Source organism: Gorilla gorilla, chromosome 8, assembly GCF_029281585.2.
Source record: "Gorilla gorilla gorilla isolate KB3781 chromosome 8, NHGRI_mGorGor1-v2.1_pri, whole genome shotgun sequence".
NCBI classification, from domain to species: domain Eukaryota; kingdom Metazoa; phylum Chordata; class Mammalia; order Primates; family Hominidae; genus Gorilla; species Gorilla gorilla.
The window spans coordinates 110,101,933-110,122,676 of NC_073232.2; the positions used below are offsets into that span (position 1 = coordinate 110,101,933).

Here is a 20,744-nt window from a genome sequence, read left to right on the forward strand (position 1 = left end):
CGCGGGAGGATGGCTGGCAGCCTGTGTGCCATCTCATTCCGGAGGAATTTCCCCAGTTCCCAAAGCAGTCCAGTGCCTGGGGGCCCCCGGAGCCTGGGTGGCCTGATTTAGATCCTGGGAGCAGGGCCCCAGCTGTAGTCTTCCCTAGCCAGCCGAAACTCCTTCTGCCAGAGAGGCCTTCTCTCTAAAAGCTCTCTGGCCTTGTGCATTTCTGCCCCAGGGAGCTGTTCTTTCTAGATCACTGGGCTGCACCCAAGTATTGGAGTAAGGTACCGCAGTCACTCAGTCACTCTGCTGCACCAAGCTCCTCTTTCTTTAGGCACACCTCCTGGAGCACCTGCAGGTGTCTCTCAGACCCCCTCCCCTCCCAATAGTCCCAGCCTCATCCCGTCAAACCTTGTTGGCCCATGTCCCATTTGCTTATTGCCTGGCCTGTTGGAGTGACTGGCAGTCCGATACCTTCTCCATTTATTGTGTCCCTCTGGGACCTTCAGGAGACAACAGTGCTTTCATTCAGAGGAGTGGAAAATGGAATTGCAGGCTGGCAGTGGTGGGATTTTGGAATAGGCTGGGCTCCAGTCTCTGGATTCCCACTAGAGGAGTGGAGACTCCTCTGGAAAGAGGACAAGATCAGGTATCAGATAGACCGGAGTTGGAATCCTGACTTTCCTACTTGGATGTGTCCTCTTGGGCAAGTTCCTTGCCCATCTGTAGAAGGGGTGTAGCAGAGGTACCACTCCTCCCAGGATGGCTGGGGGGACTAAGTGAAATGATGGATATGAGGCCCTTGGCTTGGGGCCTGGCACAGAGTAAGGGTCAACAAATGGGAGTGGTTTACTGCTGCACCAGGATATGGGTCAGGTCTTCTCCCTGCCGAGTGCTGAGCCATCAATGGTACCCAGCTATCCCAGGGCTATCTGAAGCAATGCAGGAGCCAGCTGGTCCCCGGAACCTGCCCTGGGCACAGGCGAAGCCTCCTCCTCCTGGGATCCAGCATCTCTCTGGCTGTGGCTCTCCATGCAGAACCTGTTTCTCCCACCTTGCTCTTTCTGTCTGGGCAGTCAGGGCTGATGAAGCTGGCCACCCTGGAGCCATAGGGAAGTCTCTGCCTGTTGTGTTTGGTAGATCCTCTGACACTCGGTGACTTCAATTTCACAGACCTCTTGAGGATCCTGATTTCCTGCTCTCTTGTTTGTAAAATGACTCAAATGAGGGACAGAAACCCAGACACACATGAACAGCTGGAACGCAGGAGAATTTGCAAATCTCAGGGTGTCAGGCCTGGGAGAGCCCTGAGGGTCATGAGGCCCACCTGCCTCTGTCAATGATGGAGAGCCCGAGGTCCAGAGAGGGGCTGTTACCTGTCACAGGTCACAAAGCTTGTAAAGGACTGAGCTAGGATTCAAACCTGGATTTCCTGACTCCCCATCCATTGCTGTCTCCACTGTACCCCACCAGCCTGAACAGTGTGCTGGGGACCCCACAGGGAACCCCACTTTCATTTCCTGCCTCCATGTCTTGTCCCACATTCCCATACCGGATCAGGTAGAAAGTCACAGGGAGCAACTCACATGGGGATTGGTGAGGATCAGGATGGTCTCTAATTCCAAATGGGCCAGTTACAAGAACTCGCTGACTGCCTCCTCTCCACACCTCTGTCCGTGCTTTTTCTGTAGTCTGGACTGCTCTCCTCCCAACTCTGCTGGTCAAAATAGCCTTCTCACACCTCCCAGGTCCCATACCTACCAGCTCCCATACCTCCCAGATCCCACCTCTCCCAGGTCCCACCCCTCCCAGGTCCCACACCTCCCGGATCCCACACCTCCCAGGTCCCACACCTCCCGGATCCCACACCTCCCGGATCCCACACCTCCCGTGTCCCACACCTCCCGGATCCCACACCTCCCGTGTCCCACCCCTCCCAGGTCCCACACCTCTTGGATCCCACCCCTCCCAGGACCCACCCCTCCCAGGTCCCACACCTTCCAAGAAGCTTTGTGCAGAAAAGGAAGGACTGTGCACTGTTCCTTTGTTCCCCATATAACACTTTGTTTATGCTGCTTTTATCACATGGTTTCTTATGTTTTCATTGTCGGCTGAAGGAAATGCCCCTTCCCTGCTTTCATTCTAAGACATTTGGGAGCCAAGTCAGTTTCAGAGGCTACAAGACAGGGAGCCAGGAATCACCTGTGTCCTGACCAGAACACTCAGGGGGAGGAGCTTCTCTGCTGCTGAGGCTTGGCTGGCCTGGCTTCCTCCCACCTGGTCAGACTCTCATCTTCCCTCAGTTTGTGGGAAGTGAGTCCATTCATCTCTGAAATACTCTTAACAGGCACTTATAAACTAGACATTGGGTCCTTCTATAAACCTGTTCTGGCACAGATGCTTACAAAAAAACACTCATCTCTCCAGTAGGGTCCTGAGGCCAGATGGCCTTGTGCCCACAGTGCCAGTAAAAGGCTGGAGTTTAGTTGGTTTTCCCTGCCTAGAAAATAAAGGAAAGGAAGATGTGGCACCTGCCTAACCAGCCTCTCCTGCTGAGGGTTTCCAGTTCTCAGAAATCTCACATTGTTATGAGCTATGATGTCTGAGCTGGGGCCTGCTATCACCTGCACCTCCCAAGCAGCTCCTGCAGGAAGTTGGACCTCAGAGCCAATCAAAGCCTTGGGATTCCAGGGATCTGCCTGTATCCTCCTTCTAGCATGGACCAGAGATCCTAGCAAAATCCAATGAGTGGCTCCACGCAGATTTTGTAGCTGACACTTAATGCCTTCTTCCGGTATACCCGGCACTGTGACATGAGTTTATATGTTATCACATTTAATCATCCCGATAGCCTTATAGCACAGGTAGTATTGTCACCATTTCATAGATGCAGAAGTTGAGGCCCTGGGATATTGAGCCATGTGCCCAAGGTCACACACAGCTAGAAGGCTGCCAGCTGGGACTGGAATCCAGCTCTTGCTGACCAGAAAGGCTGTGCAAATGACCATTGCACCACCCTGCCATCAGATCACCTCTGCCCCCTAACGCCTGATCCCAGCTTTCTAGAATAAGGCCAGTGTACTCGTAGAGTCTCCAGGCTTGGCTTAACATCGGCTTAAATGCCATCAGTGTGGAACTCCACTCCTTCCATTAGGAAATTGCTGTCCAACCTCAGAGCTTTTGCTGGGAGAAAATGGTTCCTGCCACTAGGCCTAAAATTCCCAGGGATTCATCTCATGCCATTTTGCATAATTATACCCTCTCATGTTATCCCCAATACTTCCCCTCCCTCAAAGGCCTTCACACCCCTTGGAGCCTTGCATGCAATTATCCTATTTTGCTTAACTTGGCAAAGCCCAGAGTGTGGGTCTTTTCATCTGTTATAATTATTCCATTTCCCTTGTTCCTGCATTGTTTCAGATATTTCATCTCTGAACACCCTCCAATTGCAGGGTACCCTCTGGAACAGTGGTTGCCAAGAGCCCAATGCTGCAGTCAGGAAAGATCTCATTAGGAGCAGATGGAGGGAGGGAACATCCCCAATGGGCAAGGGTTGCCCAAGCTGCCAGTAACAATGCCATCTGGAGGGTCATACCTCCTCCCTTCCTGGGCATCCAGACTTCCCAGACGCTAGTCTGAAGGCAGAAGGGGCTTACCAATTGCTCTCCTGGGCACAGAGGGTGTGGATAGACCCCTCTCTGAGCAGGGACATGGGTCTGAGTCTGTCTGCATGTCTCTTGTCTCAGCCTTCTTTCACTACTCTAGTTCAGCTGTTCGTTTATTTAACAAACATTTGTCAAAGACCTGCCATATGCCAGATCTACAGCTGGGCAGTGGGGATGCCATGGTAAATATAGGCATGCATTCCCTGCCCTCAGGGGACATATGTTCCAGTGCATGGGAAAGACAGTAAGCAAGCAAAACAGCTGAGGCATATGGACAGTTGAGGCACAAGGAGGGCAAATGGCAGAGTCCAGGGAAGGAGAGTAACAAGGGGTCCCACTGAAGTGGGGTGGTCAAGAGGGGCCTCTGAGCAGGTGGCATTGAAGCTGAGACCTGAAGATGGGAAAGACCCTGCTAGGGAAACATGTGGGAGGTCGGTTTCTGGAAAAGGTGACAGGATGTGCAAACCCCTGGGCAGGAGAGTCTTGGCTGAGTGGAAGGATGGATGGAAGGGCAGTGGGCATGAGCTGAGGCTGGAGGGCCAGCAGCCCAGACTGGGAGGAGGTTACATATGATTGCAAGTAGCTGCCTCTCCCACTGACTTGCTGTGTGGCATAAGCAAGTCAATAACTTAGGTCTTCTCTTTTGTAAAATGGAGAAGGAAGTTCAGGCGTGGTGGCTCATGCCTATAATTTCAGCAATTTGGGAGGCTGGGGCAGGAGGATCACTTGAGGCCAGGAGTTTAAGACTAGCCTGAGCAACATAGCAAGAACCTGTCTCTATGGAAAAAAAAAAAAATTAGCTGGGTGCAGTGATGTGTGCCCATAGTCCAAAGTACTCAGGAGGCTGAAGTGGGAGGATCACTTGATCCTGGGAGTTCCAGGGTGTAGTGAGCTATGATGTGCACTCCAGCCTGGGTGACAGTGTGAGACCCTATCTCTTAAAAAGAAATGGAGATGGTAATTCCCCCTTCCTAAACGTGTCACGAGGCTTCAGTGGGAAGCCGGGCTGCTCCAGGCCCAGGGCAAGCCCTGCATGCAGGGAGCAATTCTTTTCTTTTGTTCACCACTAGTTCCTTAAGGAAAAACATCCTCATGTCTGGCTGTCTCTCTCCATCCCACTCCTGTCCACCGTCCTTTCCCTCCCAAATGCGAGGTTCTCCCCATTCTAAGTGACACCCAGACAGAACTGGCCAGACTTTAGCCATAACACATCTAGTTGTCTCAACTCCATGTTGTCTGAGCTCTGGCGGTCCCAGATGGTGATGCAAAGGGCAGGGCTTCTGTCCCCACAGTGGGCTCGCAGGTGTGCCTTCATCTCACTTGCATTCTCTCTCCTTTTTAATTTTGAAATTGTTTTAATTAGTTATTCAGTGGGTACGAAAGAATATTTCTGGCATCTGTGTAAAGTATAAAGAATGAGAACACAGCGAACACCTGTGTACCCACCGCTCAGTTTAAGGAGAGCATTTCTTTCCCATTTGGATTTCTGCATCTGCGTCTCCCCAAGTTTGCCTAGAGCTAATCGCTTTCTTGAATTTTGTGTTTATCTTTTTATTTCTTTTCTTTATAGTTTTGCACTTATGTTTATATACCCAAGTAACATATTGTTTTAGTTTCTGCATGCTTTGGAACTTTATGTAAATATAAACACAACCACACTGTATGTATCTTTCCTTTGCCTTTTTTGTTCAACCTGGTTTTTCTGATATCCGTGTTGTAACTTCTTTGTTGTTGTTGCTGAGATGGAGTTTCACTCTTGTCCCCCAGGTTGGAGTGCAATGGCTCGATCTTGGCTCACTTGAACCTCCCTGGTTCAAGCAATTCTCCTGCTTCAGCCTCCCGAGTAGCTGGGATTACAGGTGCCGGCCACCACGCCCCGCTAATTTTTGTATTTTTAGTAGAGATGGGGTTTCACCATGTTGGTCAGGCTTGTCTCAAACTCCTGACCTCAAGTGATCTGCCCACCTCAGCCTCACAAAGTGCTGGGATTACAGGCATGAGCCACCGTGCCCGGCCAGTTACTGTTATATAGTTATTCTATTACATGAGTAGATCATGATATAATTATTCATTTTCTGACCTAAGGATGTTTGGGGTTGTTTTCAGGTTTTTTTCTTTCACAGTGCTGCTGAGAACATTTCGGTTTGTAACTGGACCCACAGATGCAATGGTGTCGAACTAAGAGTGGAATTGCTGGGTTATGGAGTAAGGCTAAATTGTTTTCCAAAGCGGCTGTACCTGCTGATACTCCTGTCGGCAGTATAGAAGTATTCCTGTTGATCCACAGCCTCCCCAGCCCATGCTTGGTGTCTTTTTAAGTTTTGTTGATTTAGAGGGTGGTATCTCATTGTGGTCCCCCTCAATGTTCCAGTGCATTCTTCAAAGCAGCCATTTTTTGTCTTTGCCAAGGTTAAGGTTACTCTCTCCTCTTCAGAGTCTGTTTCCAGGCCCACCCTCTACCCTTCTTGGCTATGGCAGAAAAGGATGCAGCCTTCCTTCTCTCTCAAGCCTGGGCTCTTTTCTCTCTAACGTAGGAGCCTACTTCTCCCCTTCATCCCCATCATCTCCAGTGTCCCCATATTTATGATTTCCAGATTTCATAAATGAGTAGTGTGGTAGGTAGTGTTGGTCACATATCCAATCTCTGGCTATGTTCAACCTCTTCTTCCTTGCCTTCCTCTTCCTATGGAGTCTGAAAATGCTGGATAGCTTGCTGGCTGCCCTTGCAACTAGACGTGGCCATGGGACCCGGTTCTGGTCAATATGATATAAGGGCATGTTTACTGGGAGGCTTCTGAGAAAGATTTATCTCCCTGAAAAAAGGAAGTAGGTTCTCCCTCCTTCTGCCTGCCATGGATGTTTATATATGAGAACATGATGTTTGGAGCTGCAGCAGCCACCTTGCAACTCTGGGCAGTAAGTCTGAGGACAAGAAGCCAATGTGCTCAGGATGTAGAGAAAGGATGAAAAAGGCCTGGATTCTTAGGGACACTGGGGGCCAGTGAGCTCATTCTGGAGCTGCCACCCTATAGACTGCTTGTTATGTTAATCAGATGTCTTTATTGCTCAAATGATGTTCACAGGATAATCTATTTGCAGCCCCAGAATCCTGACTTTGGCCTTTGTAGTGATTTCTCTGTCTTGCTTTTTCTGTCATTCTGTTCACTGTACTTTTTGTGCAGTGTACATCCTGTTCTTTTTGTACTCCAAATCACACTCGCTAGACTCAGTAATGTAATTCCTGCCAATCCAGTTCCTCCTGAACTTTCTATAATACCTGACACTGTTCATCCACCTTCTGGAGGGCTTTTCCCTCCTGGGCTTCTGTGATGCTCCAGGGTCCGGGATCTCCAGCTGCCATCATCTTTTTCTCCTTACACTGACTTCTTCTCTCCATGAGCTACTTTTGCTGAACACCTGCTACAGACCAGGAGCTGAACATGGTTCTTTCCAGAGGTCATTTTACTCCCTACAAAGCTCCTGTGACTTCGGTATTATAATTTCCACTTCACAGATGCGGAGCCTAAGCTCAGAGATGGTAATTAACTCATCTACAGTGATGGAATTAGTAAGTGACACAGCTGGGATTTGAACTGAGGTATCTTCAACTTCAATTACACTATCTTGCCCAAGGCTAGACAGCCAATCTCTTTCTCATAGCTCTTTTTAACCCTCTCCTGGGGTCAAATGACACATTCTTATTATATTAGGCCATTCTTGCATTGCTATAATAAAATACCTGAGACATGGCCTGGCACAGTGGCTTGTGCCTGTAATCTCAGTACTTTGGGAGGCCGAGGAGGGCAGATTGCCTGAGTCCAGTAGTTCAAGACCAGCTGGGCAACATGGTGAAACCCTGTCTCTACAAAAAATACAAAAATTAGGCAGGCGTGGTGGCTTGTGCCTGTGGTCCCAGCTATTCAGGAGACTGAGGTGGGAGAATCATTTGTTCCTGGGAGGTTGAGGCTGCAATGAACCATGATAGCACCACTGCACTCTAGCCTGGGTGACAGAATGAGACCCTGTCTTAAAAAAATACCAGAGACTGGGTAATTTATAAAGAAAAGAGGTTTAATTGGCTCATAGTTCTGCAGGCTCTACAGGAAGTGTGGTGCTAGCATCTGCTCGGCTTCTGGTGAAGCCTCAGGGAGCTTTCAATCATGGTGGAAGGCAAAAGGGGAACAGGAATGTCACATAGGTGCCATACACTTTTAGACAGACAGATCTTGCAAGAACTCACTCACTATTGTGAGGACAGCACTGAGAGGATGATGCCAAACCATTCATGGAAATCCACCCCCATGGTCGAGTCACCTCCCACCAGGCTGCACCTCCAATACTGGAGATTACAATTCAACATGAGATTTGGGTGGGGACAAATACACAAACGATATCCCCTCATTGCATCACTTCTATAGAGACCTCCCAAGTTTTTCCCACTGTCTTTTTTTTTTTTTTTTTTTTGAGACGGAGTAGTCTTGCTCTGTGGCCCAGGCTAGAGTGCAGTGGCACGATCTTGGCTCACTGCAAGCTCTGCCTCCCGGGTTCACGCCATTCTCCTGCCTCAGCCTCCCAAGTAGCTGGGACTACAGGCCCCCGCCACCAGGCCTGGCTAATTTTTTCTATTTTTTAGTAGAGACGGGGTTTCACCGTGTTAGCTAAGATGGTCTCAATCTCCTGACCTCGTGATCCGCCCGCCTCGGCCTCCCAAAGTGCTGGGATTACAGGCATGAGCTACCGCGCCCGGCCCCCACAGTCTTACACGATCCCTTCAGTCCTGAAAAACCACGAATGCTTCTCCTCTCCCCTTACATCTGCCATGTGTAATTCTCACCTGGTCTGCCTTTGTGGTTTCTGACCACAGCATCTTCCAGCCATGGAGATGGATGGGTCGTCCTTCATTCTTTTGTCCACCCCTCCCTTTTCCATCTGATATACTCAATCAGAAGCAGCAGCCCTGGGTGACCACATTGAAAATGTTTCTCGCATCTGTCCCTTTGTCCTCACTCCTAGGCCATGCCCCATGCCCCATCACCTGGTCCTTCCCCTTCTCATCCACCCCCGAGACTGCTTCCAGATGGATGGTTCCAATACATTGCTTTCCTGATGCCCTCACATGCTCCCATTTCATATATGGCCCAGTCCTGGCTTTCATGGCCCTTCATGATCTGGCTCTAGCATTGGTTCTTGACAGAGTAGTTCAAATCCACCAGCATGGGCTGCTGTTTCCAGACATACCTTCCCCTTTCTTAACTTCCAGCTGCCCACTCTCCACCCCCACACTGTCTGGCATCTTCCTCCCCTAAGCATAAAACACCTCATCTTTCAGTATCTACCTCTAGTCCTATGGGTGAGGGGAAGACTTCTGTTACTAGGCTGCTGGGATCTCTCCCCGCTCAGCTTTCCTATAACTCTTGCTGTCTCTATAGGTCCCTGGGGCACCTGTTAGATACTCACTGTGTCATGGTGTCTAAGCCAGATTTCCCAGACAAGACCATAAAGTTCTTTATGATTGGAACCATGCCTCTCCCTATCTCAACCTTGGGGAACTGAATGGAGATGTTCCCTTTCCTGTAAGTCAACTCACCTGCCTGTATAAATATTAACTGAGCATCTACTATGTTCCAGGTTCTATTCTAGGCACTGGGAATGCATATGAGGAGACAAAGTTCCTGCCTTCAGGAGTTTATGGTGTAATAGGGAAGACAAACAAATAAATTATAGAAAGTATGACTTATTATGGGGAAAGTATAGGGTGCTCATAATAGGGGTGCACATGACCAAGGCCAAAGTGACAGGAAAGCCTTCATCCCAAGGAAGGAAATTGTAAATCAAGACTAGAAGAGGTTTAGCCAGGTGAAAAGGCAGGTGAAGAGCAAGGAATGTTCCAGGTAGAGCACATGTGAAAGCTCAGAAGTGAGAGAGCACAGCACATTTGAGAGAGTGGAAAATCAGTCTACTCTGGCTGTGGCTGGCATGGAGTGTGTGTAGAAGAGAAGTGGTGAGAAGGGCTGGGGGTGGTGGTGTGTGGGGGCCAGATGGGCTGGACCCAGGAGAGAGAGGAGTCCTGGGTGTTGTAGTCTTGGTGAGGAGGGATGGCACTTTTTTTTTTTTTTTTGAGGTGGAGTCTCGCTTTTTCACCCAGGCTGGAGTGCAGTGGCACGATCTCAGCTCACTGCAACCTCCCCCTCCTGGGTTCAAGTGATTCTCCTGCCTCAGCCTCCTGAGTAGCTGGGACTACATGTGCACACCACCACACCCGGCTACTTTTTGTATTTTTTATAGAGATGGGGTTTCACCATGTTGGCCAGGCTAGTCTGGACCCTTAGCCTCAAGTGATCCGTCTGCCTCGGCCTCCCAAAGTGCTGGGATTATAGGCGTGAGCCACCGCGCCTGACCCCAGCACTTTTTAGCCAAGATAACTTTAGGTCCAGGGGAGTATCAGGAGCCCAGCAGGAGGAATAGATGACGTGGAGGCAGGGAATGATGAAATGGCTGCTAGAACTCGGAAGACTATGGAAATGTTCCAATTGCCGGAACTTGCCCTGTGACCTGGGCAATGGTCAGGAATTCCAAAACCTCTAAGGAGTTTACCAGGCAAAGCATGGTAAGATAGAAACCATGAGAGAGATGTCTAGAAAGTCCTGTGTTTGGGAGTGGGATGGTTCAAGAAAGGCTTCCTGGCCCTGATGGACTTCAAGATGCATCTGCAACGTGGGACTGATAGTGCTGGGCATCGGTGTGGTAAGAATGGTGTTCTCTCCTTCCCGCCAGTGCCCAGAACAGTACCTGGAACATAGGAGATGTTCAGTCCTAGCCTGTGGCTAAGAGCTTCTGGCTCTGGGGCCTCTGGTGGCCCAGTTACCCCTGGGACCTCTGGTTCACCTTTCCACAGCAGCAACTGACCTTGGGAGAGTGAGGTTGGCAAAGGCCATTTCCTCATCATTCATGTCCTTCCCAGTCTCTACCAAGCTAAGCAAATAGCTACTTTCTTTCCAAGGTAATTGGACCAATTTGTCCAAACATGGAAAGCCAATAAGTGGGTCTGAACTGAAGTCTTTATCTATTATGGCACCACCCCTATTGTCTAGAAATTTGTATCATCTACAAAATGAAATTTTCATTTATACACCCTCCCATAGAACAAATCAGATATAAAATGATTGATTCTAACAGTATCTCAAAGAAGCTCCCTTTCCAGAGAACTCTGCTTTAATCAATTCAACAAATATTTATTGAACCAGACATTATTCTAGGCATTTGGGATACATCAGTGAACATAGCAAAGATCCTTACCCAAGCTTGCAATTTAGCAGGCAAGACAAACAGAAGACATAATAAGTAAATTATACAGTTTTCTAGAAAAGGTGATGAGTGCTACAGAAAAGGATTAGAAGGGGGACTAAACAGAGAGTTCTCTTTTCCACAAGCCAACCTACCTGAGTGGGAAGGAGGATGGGAAGGACGGGAGGGAAGGAAGAGATAGGACACAACTTCTGTGTTTTACTGCCCGCATAAGCCTTTGTCCCTGGTTGGAATTTTAAACTAATTGCATGTATTACTTCGATAAAAATTAAGTTTAAATAGTGACATAACTATATTGGGAGGGGAGGGCAGTGGTGTGACCCAAGTTCTCTTCTGTCACTGAAGAAAACAGGACAGTTTCTAAAGTGAATAAATCATAGAAGTACAGGTATATAGGTCAGGCGTGGTGGCTCACACTTGTAATCACAGCACTTTGGGAGGCCGAGGCAGGCGGATCACTTTAGGTCAGGAGTTCGAGACCAGCCTGGCCAACATGGTGAAACTCTGTCTCTAATAAAAATACAAAAATTAGCCAGGCTTGGTGGCACACACCTGTAATCCCAGCTACTACGGAGGCTGAGGCAGGGAAATCACTTGAACCCAGGAGGCGGAGGTTGCAGTGAGCCAAGATCACACCACAGCACTCCAGCCTGGGCGACAGAGCAAGACTCTGTCTCAAAAAAAAAAAAAAAAAAAAAAAAAAAAAAGTACAGGTATATCATTAGAAAGTAAAGATCATTATCAGAAGAATTTAAAACAGAAACCACGAAAAGAGTGAAAAGTCAATTCTTCTGGAGGAAAGAAGACAGAGTGGGAAGGCTCAGGACAGAGCTGGTGGGGGACTCTTGCCTTTTTAAAATAAGTCTTGCTGTATGTTTGGGTTTTTAAAATCATAGGTGTGTGTTACTTTAATGATTAGAAAAAAATCTGCTGAGCCCTTGAGGGGGTCCACAGTGATGGGAGGTGCCTTTGGGACTTCTGCAGGGAGTGGAGGGTGGTAGAGCAAGCAAGTTCTGCCTCATTTCATCCAAATCCACTTTCTTTTATTTGTTTTATGTATCTGACTTTCATGCGAGACTTTGAACAAAGGGTTCTGCAACTAAAATTGGTTCGAACTCTATGATCCCTTTTGGCTCTTGTAATTAATGATGCTTTATAAGCACCTGTTACCCTTTGTGCTCATGTCTATTTACTTCCTGAAATAATTTCCTTAATTTAGCCAGAAGCCTTGCAATCTGCCCCCAGTTGGCTATGGTTTGAAATGATTGGTGAGTTTGCTGCCAGTTTGCTCGGTGTAAAAGTGAGACCTTGCAGTAGGTCATTCCTGATTGCTACTTCAGAGGGCCTCTGGAGCCACTGTTAGAACAAAGGTCCGGTGGGCATTCTGTCTGGCCTCCAGCACAGTGGCTATTGTAACAACAGGTAAACATTTTGGCCAATAATTCCCCAAAGTCATCTCAGTATCTGCAGTCTCTCCTGTGCAGCTGTGAATCTGCTTATAGAATCTACTTATAGAACCTTGCCTCCCACTCCACTTCCTGGAGATGGGGAAGAGAGAGAGAGAGAGAGAGAGACAGAGAGAGAGAGAGAGACTATGAATGAAGTTAGGAAAGGGAGGGAGGGAGGCAACTCCCCTTTAGCTTAGTCACCTCCTAGTGACTCCACTTCCAAACATGTGTCATAGTCAGCCTGCCCTTGTTCTATTTTTAGGGCAGGACCACTCCATTCATGTTTCTGGGGCCTCTGCAGTTGTTGCTATGTCTGCCTGGCAGCTGCTTTCTTGAATTTGAGGTTCCAGAGGTTTTGTGTTTCCAGGCACCTTTCATGCATCCTTGCCTTTGCACACTGTTTTTCATCTGGTGTCTGGGGATCTGACACTAATCCCTGAAGGCCAAGCTCAAATGCCACGTAGTTAGTAAGACCTTTCTGGGCCCCCAACTGTGGAGAATCTGTGTCCACCTTAGCACTTATCACAGACCCTGGCCATCACTTGATTATATTTTGTGTCCTTGGGGGGTTGGAAACATCCCATGGTCATCTCTCTGAGGCATACAGTGGGTGCCTAATAACTACTTGCTGAGTGAAATGAAGCATGTTTGCCGATATCTCTTCTATGCTTTAGGAAATCCCACTGGGCCTGGAAGAAATGTCAGTGTGGGAAGATCTCTCTCAAGGCATCACCATAAATCTTTTCCTGTTTTCCTCTTGAGAGACAAGATTTGGAAGAGTCAGGTAACATCTAGAGAAAGCCTCTAATATTTGGATGAATTCTATCTGGGAAGGGAGAATTATTGCCACCATTTTACAGATCAGAAATCTGAGGCTCAGAGAGATTGAGACTTGCTAATGATTACATAGTAAATAGGAGAGCCAGAGGTTGAAACCTATGTCATCTGACTCCAGGGATGCCGTTTCCTACCACATACTTCCTAGTAGTCTCCGCAATGTGCCATGAGATGACATTGTTTAAGGCTTTCCAGACCACAATTTCCCCCTCAAGCATTCATGCGATTGTTTTCCATCCAGACCCAAGTGCTGAGAATTTCCTTGTCTCCCCTGCTTTTTCTTCATCTCCCTGAGGTTTGCTAGCTCTTTCCCTGTCTTCTCTGCCGTCTGCAAAAGTTCGTTTTTCTCTCATCTCTTTCCAGCTATTATGATTTCCAAATCTTTCAGTTGGTTTCTTTTTCCGGCTGTGGTCCTTTATTGGGAGGCTTTCCAATGCAGCCGCAGATTGGAGGATGATAACACTGAATGTTAGTGGATCTTCTTTGATGTTATTTTGTGGGTGAACTCATTAATTTATGATAAAAAACATCAAAGAGCTAGGCTCTTGCATACGACTAGGTTGTCCCAAGGCAGCTAGATAATAATGATTAGTCAGATTAAATCTCAAAGAGCTCTCTGCCTCAAATATAGGAGTTAAAGTCCAGATGACTGCATTTGGGAACATCCCATCCTCTAGCATCTCATCACAGCCTTGAGTCAGCCCAACATGGAATGCTGCCCACTCTGAATGTGGGTCTCTCTCTGTGGCTTCCACTTTGAGGCCTCTAAGACTTGAGGTCTGTTGAGATTGTTACAACCCTGGAGGCAACGTAGGGGAAATAGGGTGAGGCTGTGAAAGCCTCTTTCCCACCAGAGGAGCTAGATATTAAAAGGGATCATTTGTCCTTGCATGAGTGATCTCAAAGCTCTCTATAGACTCTAGTCCTGTGACGTCAATGGGGAGAACTCTCTCTGGGCTACACGGGGAAGTGCCAGCTCCATGCTTGGCATGGAGCAAGCTTTCTATAGGTACTGGTTGAATGATGGACCAAGCTTTCTAGAGGTAATGGTTGAATGATGTGTGAAAAGCCGTTGGCTAGTTGAAGGGGAGCAGGAGTGGAGCTCAGGTTTTTCTTTATGTGACAAAACCTCCTAACCGGCTCCCATCTGTGGCCATTTGCTGTGTTTTTTTTTTATTGTTATACTTTAAGTTTTAGGGTACATGTGCACAATGTGCAGGTTAGTTACATATGTATACATGTGACATGCTGGTGCGCTGCACCCACTAACTCGTCATCTATCATTAGGTATATGTCCCAATGCTATCCCTCCCCCCTCCCCCCACCCCACAACAATCCCCAGAGTGTGATGTTCCCCTTCGTGTGTTCATGTGTTCTCATTGTTCAGTTCCCACCTATGAGTGAGAATATGCGGTGTTTGGTTTTTTGTTCTTGTGATAGTTTACTGAGAATGATAATTTCCAATTTCATCCGTGTCCCTACAAAGGACATGAACTCATCATTTTTTATGGCTGCATAGTATTCCATGGTGTATATGTACCACATTTTCTTAATCCAGTCCACTGTGTTTCTTTTGCCTCTGTGGGAAATTGTCTGTGCTCCTCTCCTGAGCCATCCCCTCTCTGTTTGCCCTGTGTCCCATTCTCTGCTGGCCTGTTAAGGGCTTGCTCCTGCAATTAACCCTCTCTTTTCTGAACCATCAGTGTTTCCCTTTCTACTAGATGATTCCTGTCAGTAGACAAACATGCCCTAATGTCTTCCCTCTTGAAAGGAACCTCTCTTGCTTCCACGTCTCCCTCAGACCCCCATGCTAGTCTTTGCTTCCCTTTGCAGCAGAAAGAATTGTCTACACTCTCAGTACCTCTCCTCTGTCTCCTCCATGCTAACTCTCAAACCCACTTTAATCAGGATCTTATCCCTGCACCACTAAAACGGCTCTTGTCAAGGTCACTGGCGAACCTTCTTGCTGCCAAATCCAGTAGTCATTCCTCAGTCCTCATCTTATTCCACCTGTGAGCAGCATTCAACATGGCAGGCAAGGCTCTCTTTCCAGCCTTCTTTGCTTGGCTCCAGGACACCGCCCTCTCTTGAATCTCCTCCTACTTCACTGGCCCCTCTTCTCAGTCTTTTGTCTTCCAGCCTGTCAGTGACCAAGTGTCCTGAATCAGTTCTTGGACAGCTTTTCTAGCTATGCCTACTCTCTCGATGATGTCTCTAGTCCCATGGTTTTAAATGCTATCCACATACTGAAGGGTCCTGAAGTTATATCTCCAACTCCTCATCCTCCCTTATAATTTGCTTATAACATGCACATCAAACTTCAAACCTAAGTGAACAAAACACAACCAAAATGCTGTGTTCCCCATCCCTTCAGGCCTGCTCAGTCTCTAGTCTTCCCCTCTCAGTAGATGGCCACTCGTTTCTTCTGATGGCTCAGATCTCAAGACTTAGACTCATCTTTGATGATCTCTTATTTATTTATTTATTTATTTATTTATTTATTTTGAGACAGAGTCTTTCTCTGTCCAGGCTGGAGTGTAGTGGCACAATCTCGGCTCACTGCAACCTCCACGTCCTGGGTTCAAGTGATTCTCCTCCCTCAGTCTCCTGAGTAGCTGAGTCTAGAGGTGTGTGCCACCATGCCTGGCTAATTTTTATATTTTTAGTAGAGTCAGGGTTTTGCCATGTTGGTCAGGCTGGTCTTGAACACCTGATCTCAAGTGATCCACCCGCCTTGGCCTCCCGAAGTGCTGGGATTACAGACATGAGCCACCATGCCCGGCCTGCCTTCTTTATACCACACATCCAATCCATCAGAAGATCCTCTCAGCATTACTTTCAAATTATATCTAGAATCTGGCCACTTTTTCCCACCTCTACTGCTACTACCAAATTCTAAGCCACCACCACATCTTCTAAGCCTGGGCTGCTCTAACAGTCTCCTAATTGGTTTTGCAGCTTCTAGCCTTGCCTCCCCTCTGACATCCAGTGGAATCTTTCAAAAACTGCAATTAGATGATGTCACACCCCTATGCTAAACCTTCTTAGGCTTGCCATCTTACTTTATGAGTAGAATCTGAAGTCTTTATCAGGGCCTACAAAACCCTAGAAGACCTGATTCCTGCTACCTCTCTGAGCTCAACTCCCAACTCTCTTCCCCTTGCTCACCTCAGGTCTAGCTACACTGGTCTTCCAGCTATTCTTTGTTTTTATTATTATTATTTTTGGGGATGGAGTCTCACACTGTCACCCAGGATGGAGCGCAGTGGTGTAATCTCGGCTCACTGCAACCTCCGCCTACCAGGTTCAAGTGAGTTTCCAGCCTCACCCTCCCGAGTAGCTGGGATTACAGGCAGCCACCACCATACCTGGCTAATTTTTGTATTTTTAGTAGAGATGGGCTTTTGCCATGTTGGCCAGTCTGTTCTTGAACTCCTGTCCTCAAGTGATCCACCTGCCTTGGACTCCCAAAGTGCTGGGATATAGGTGTGAGCCACTGTGCCCAGCCTCCTGCTATTCTTTGAACATACCAAGCCCAGTCCTGCGTCAGGGCCCTTGGATTCTGTCCTCTCTGCTTGTCACTCTTCCTCCAGGTATCTATATGTCTAGTTCTCTCTCTTCCTTCAGGGCTCTACCCAAATTTCACCTTATCAAAAAAAGTATTCCCTGACTATTCTTTTGAAAATAAGCCCTCTCTATCATTATCTCCTTACCATATCTTCTTCCTAGCAGTGATCACACTTTTCTTCCTAGCAGTGATCAAAACTTGACATATTTTACACATATTTGCTTATGTCATGGATTGTTACCCCCATTACTATGTAAGTTCAATAAGGACAGAGGCTTTGCATTTTTGTTCACAACTGTATCCCAATTTCCTAGAAGAGTGCCTGATACACAGTAGGTGTTCAACAAATAGATGTTGATGAATGGATTTGTTGAATGGCCTCGTCCAGATATCTAGTTATCAGGTGAAGAGAATGGTTTCCAGAAGGTTGTCTAATTGATGTGATAAAAATCAAGTGGGAGGAACTGTGAAATTTACATGGAGATCATCAGATTATGTGTTCTTTTATTACCAGTGACCACTGCAGGATTCATAGATATTCTGTTTGGTCCTTTATGCCAAATCCTATGCCAAACTATAAGGTAGAATGAGACACCTGACTTTAACTTCTTTAGCATGTCACTTACACTCTGGGACAGCGTTTTCATCTGCAAAATAGGCAGCTAGAGATGTGGTCATTGCTCTGCTAGTCTCTGGTCTACCAGATGCTGGAGGGAGGCAATACAGTTAGGAGGATCAACCACACAGGCTCTGGGGCTTCACTGCCCATGTCTGAATCCTGTCTCCATTCCCCACAAACCCTATGACCTTGGGCAACTTACTCAGTTCCCTCATTTATAAAGTGGGAATAATAAAAAGATCACAAGAACACAACTCAAAGAGTAATTGTGATGATTACGTAAGATCATACATATAAAGTGTGTAGCATATGGGCTGGCACATGGTAAGTGCTCACTAAATGTTAGCTACTAAAAATGAAAAGTTATGGGAAAAATTTTGAGGGGTCATCGCTATTAATGTGTTTTAGGGGTGACAAACTGTTCTAGAATATTAGATGATATGGGCATTTTAAAAGCATGATAATTGGCCGGGTGCGGTGGCTCATGCCTGTAATCCTGGCATTTTGGGAGGCCGAGGTGGGCGGATCACCTGAGCTCAGGAGTTTGAGACCAGCCTGGCCAACATGGCGAAACCCTGTCTCTACTTAAAATACAAAAATTAGCTGGGTATGCTGGTGCGCGCCTGTAGTCCCAGCTACTTGGGAGGCTGAAGATCACTTGTACCCAGGAGGCAGAGGTTGTAGTGAGCTGAGATGGCGCCACTGCATTCCAGCCTGGGTGATAGAGCAAGACCCTATCTCAACAAAATAAAATAAAATAGAGCATGAGAATGGTGTTGTGCCTAGTTGGGATAACTCTTTCCTTCTTGGGAGATGCATGGTGAATTGAAGTACTTACAGATAAAATCTCATTGAAGTACTTACAGATAAAACCTCACGATGTCTGTCACATTATTATTATTATTATTATTATTATTATTATTATTATTATTATTATTGAGATGGAGTCTTGCTCTGTCACCCAGGCTGGAGTGCAGTGGTGCAATCTCGGCTCACTGCAAGCTCTGCCTCCTGGGTTCATGCCATTCTCCTGCCTCAGCCTCCCCAGTAGCTGGGGAGTAGCTCCCCAGGTGCCCGCCACCACACCCGGCTAATTTTTCTGTATTTTTTAGTGGAGACGGGGTTTCACCGTATTAGCCAGGATGGTCTCGATCTCCTGACCTCATGATCCGCCCACCTCGGCCTCCCAAAGTACTGGGATTACAGGCGTGAGCCACCGCACCGGGCCACGATGTCTGTCACCTTCTAATAATCTAGGCAAATATGTCTCTGTTTTCATATCTATCAATAAAGCAAATGTGGCAAAAAGCAATTGTTGGAGCTAGGTAGATGGCATAGTTTATTGTACTATTCTTTCAACATTTCGGTATGTTTAAAAATGTCAAAATAAAAGGTTGGAGAAAAAACAAAAGGTCCTAGAAACAGTCTAGTGAAATCCAACACTCACATTTTACAGAAAGAGAACCATAAGCTCAGAAAACAAGACAGTTGCTGGAGGTTATACAGCTGGAAAAGCCTGGGCCAGGTCTCCTGGCTGCCAGGTTCTCCCTGTGTGTGGGCTTCAGACTCTCAGGCAGCAGTGAGCTGCAGAGAAGCACACCCCACCACCCCTCAAAGAGACCAAGGGGTATTATGGGTATGTAAAAAGGCACTTGTGTTGGTGTTTCCTTTTTTTAATGTCTATTTTATTTATTTATTTATTTATTTATTTATTTATTTATTTATTTTTTGAGACAGAGTTTTGCTCTTGTCGCCCAGGCTGGAGTGCAATGGTGTGATCTCAGTTCACTGTAACCTTTGCCTCCCGGGTTCAAGCAATTCTCCTGCTTCAGCCTCCTGAGTACCTGGGACTGCAGGCGGGTGCCACCATGCCTGGCTAATTTTTTTTTGTATTTTTGGTGGAGATGGGGTTTCACCATGTTGGCCAGGCTGGTCTTGAACTTCTGACCTCAGGTGATCCACCTGCCTCGGCCTCCCAAAGTGCTGGGATTACAGGTATGAACCACTGCACCCGGCCTTATTTTTATTTTTTTAAGAGACAGGCTCTTGCTCTATTGCCCAGGCTGGAGTACAGTGGCACAATCATGGCTAGCTGCAGCCTTGAACTCTTGGATTCAAGTGATTCTCCTGCCTTAGCCTTCTGAGTAGCTGGGACCACAGGCACACATCACAACGCCCGGCTAATGTTTTCATTTTTTGTGCAGACAGGGTCTTGCCCAGGCTGGTCTTGAACTCCTGGGCTCAAGCAATCCTCCCACCTCAGCCTCCCAAAGTGTTGGGATTACAGGTGTGAGCCACTGCGCCTGGTCTCCTTTTTATTAAACAAATAGATCATTTAGTTGGAATTTATGATGTCAAAAGTGCGAAGGTGGCACCAGAGCCAGACCTGCCATCCTTGGAGAGTGAGCATACCGGTTTGGCACCATCTGCTTGTGGTTTTTGAGTGGTGGTGGTAGTGGTGGTGCGTGTATGTAAACTCGGGTTGCAGAGGAGAGAGGGAAGAGTAAAGGGTGGGGACCAGGTCCAGGAAGAGCAGCAAGGAGAGACTGGCTTCAATTCTGGAGCTCCCTGAAAGAAGGGACCCCAGGCTATGGCTGTGAACGAAATGTGGGCACGTATTTAAAGAAAGGAAATGATTCTCTGCGGTCGGCAGGATCTTTGTCTAGCTAGTGGGGTTCCAGGAAGTGCGAAGGAGAGGGGAAAAGAGGGGCCGTCCGTGCAAGCCTGCTGTGTGTATATGGGGGGAGCACACAGAGAGGAAAAGGGAGAGAAAGAAAAGAAATTATTCTAAAGAGGAAGCTGGGGGCGGGGCGGGGGAGGGGTAGAGCCGGGGCACTGGGGGTGGCTGGAAAGGTAGAGAGGCCTCACCTGGAGGCCTGCGAGCGGCTCGGGAGGGGTCAGCCTTCGCAGGCTGAAGCGTCTTGCCCCGGAAAAATTCCTGCCCCACTCTCCTTCAGGCTGGATGTCCCGGGGGCCACGGCAGCGAGCGCAGAGCTCCGGGGCTCTCACGAGGGGGAGGGCAGGAAGGGGAGGCGGGGCCTCGCGCGGGGCGGTAGCCGAGCCTGTGGCCCGGGCGGGGCTCCTCTCCGGCGGCGCCGGAGTCTGGGGGCCGCGGCTTCCCCCTCCCGGCCAGCGGCGGCTCCTGGCCCCTCCTCCCCCGGCCGCCCCCATCCCCGCCGCCGCCACCGCCAAAGCTAAACCCGGCCGTTGCCTGCAGGAGCCGCGGCAGCGGGCGATCGGGCCGTGAGGAGCCTCGGGCGCGGCCTCGCCTCCCGGGCCCGGCGCCTGCCTCAGCACCGCGGACAGCGCCGCGCCCC

At 48.1% G+C, this 20,744-nt stretch overlaps 1 long non-coding RNA gene across 1 annotated transcript; it reads right to left on the reverse strand.

The window, feature by feature from the left end:
* Positions 1 to 456: 456 nt before the first annotated feature.
* Positions 457 to 20,429, reverse strand: LOC134759236 (uncharacterized). The gene is made up of 3 exons (XR_010135276.1): positions 20,296 to 20,429; positions 1,572 to 1,699; positions 457 to 613 (listed from the first exon to the last, which is right to left on the reverse strand). It is a non-coding gene; the product is annotated as an uncharacterized lncRNA (long non-coding RNA).
* Positions 20,430 to 20,744: the final 315 nt, after the last annotated feature.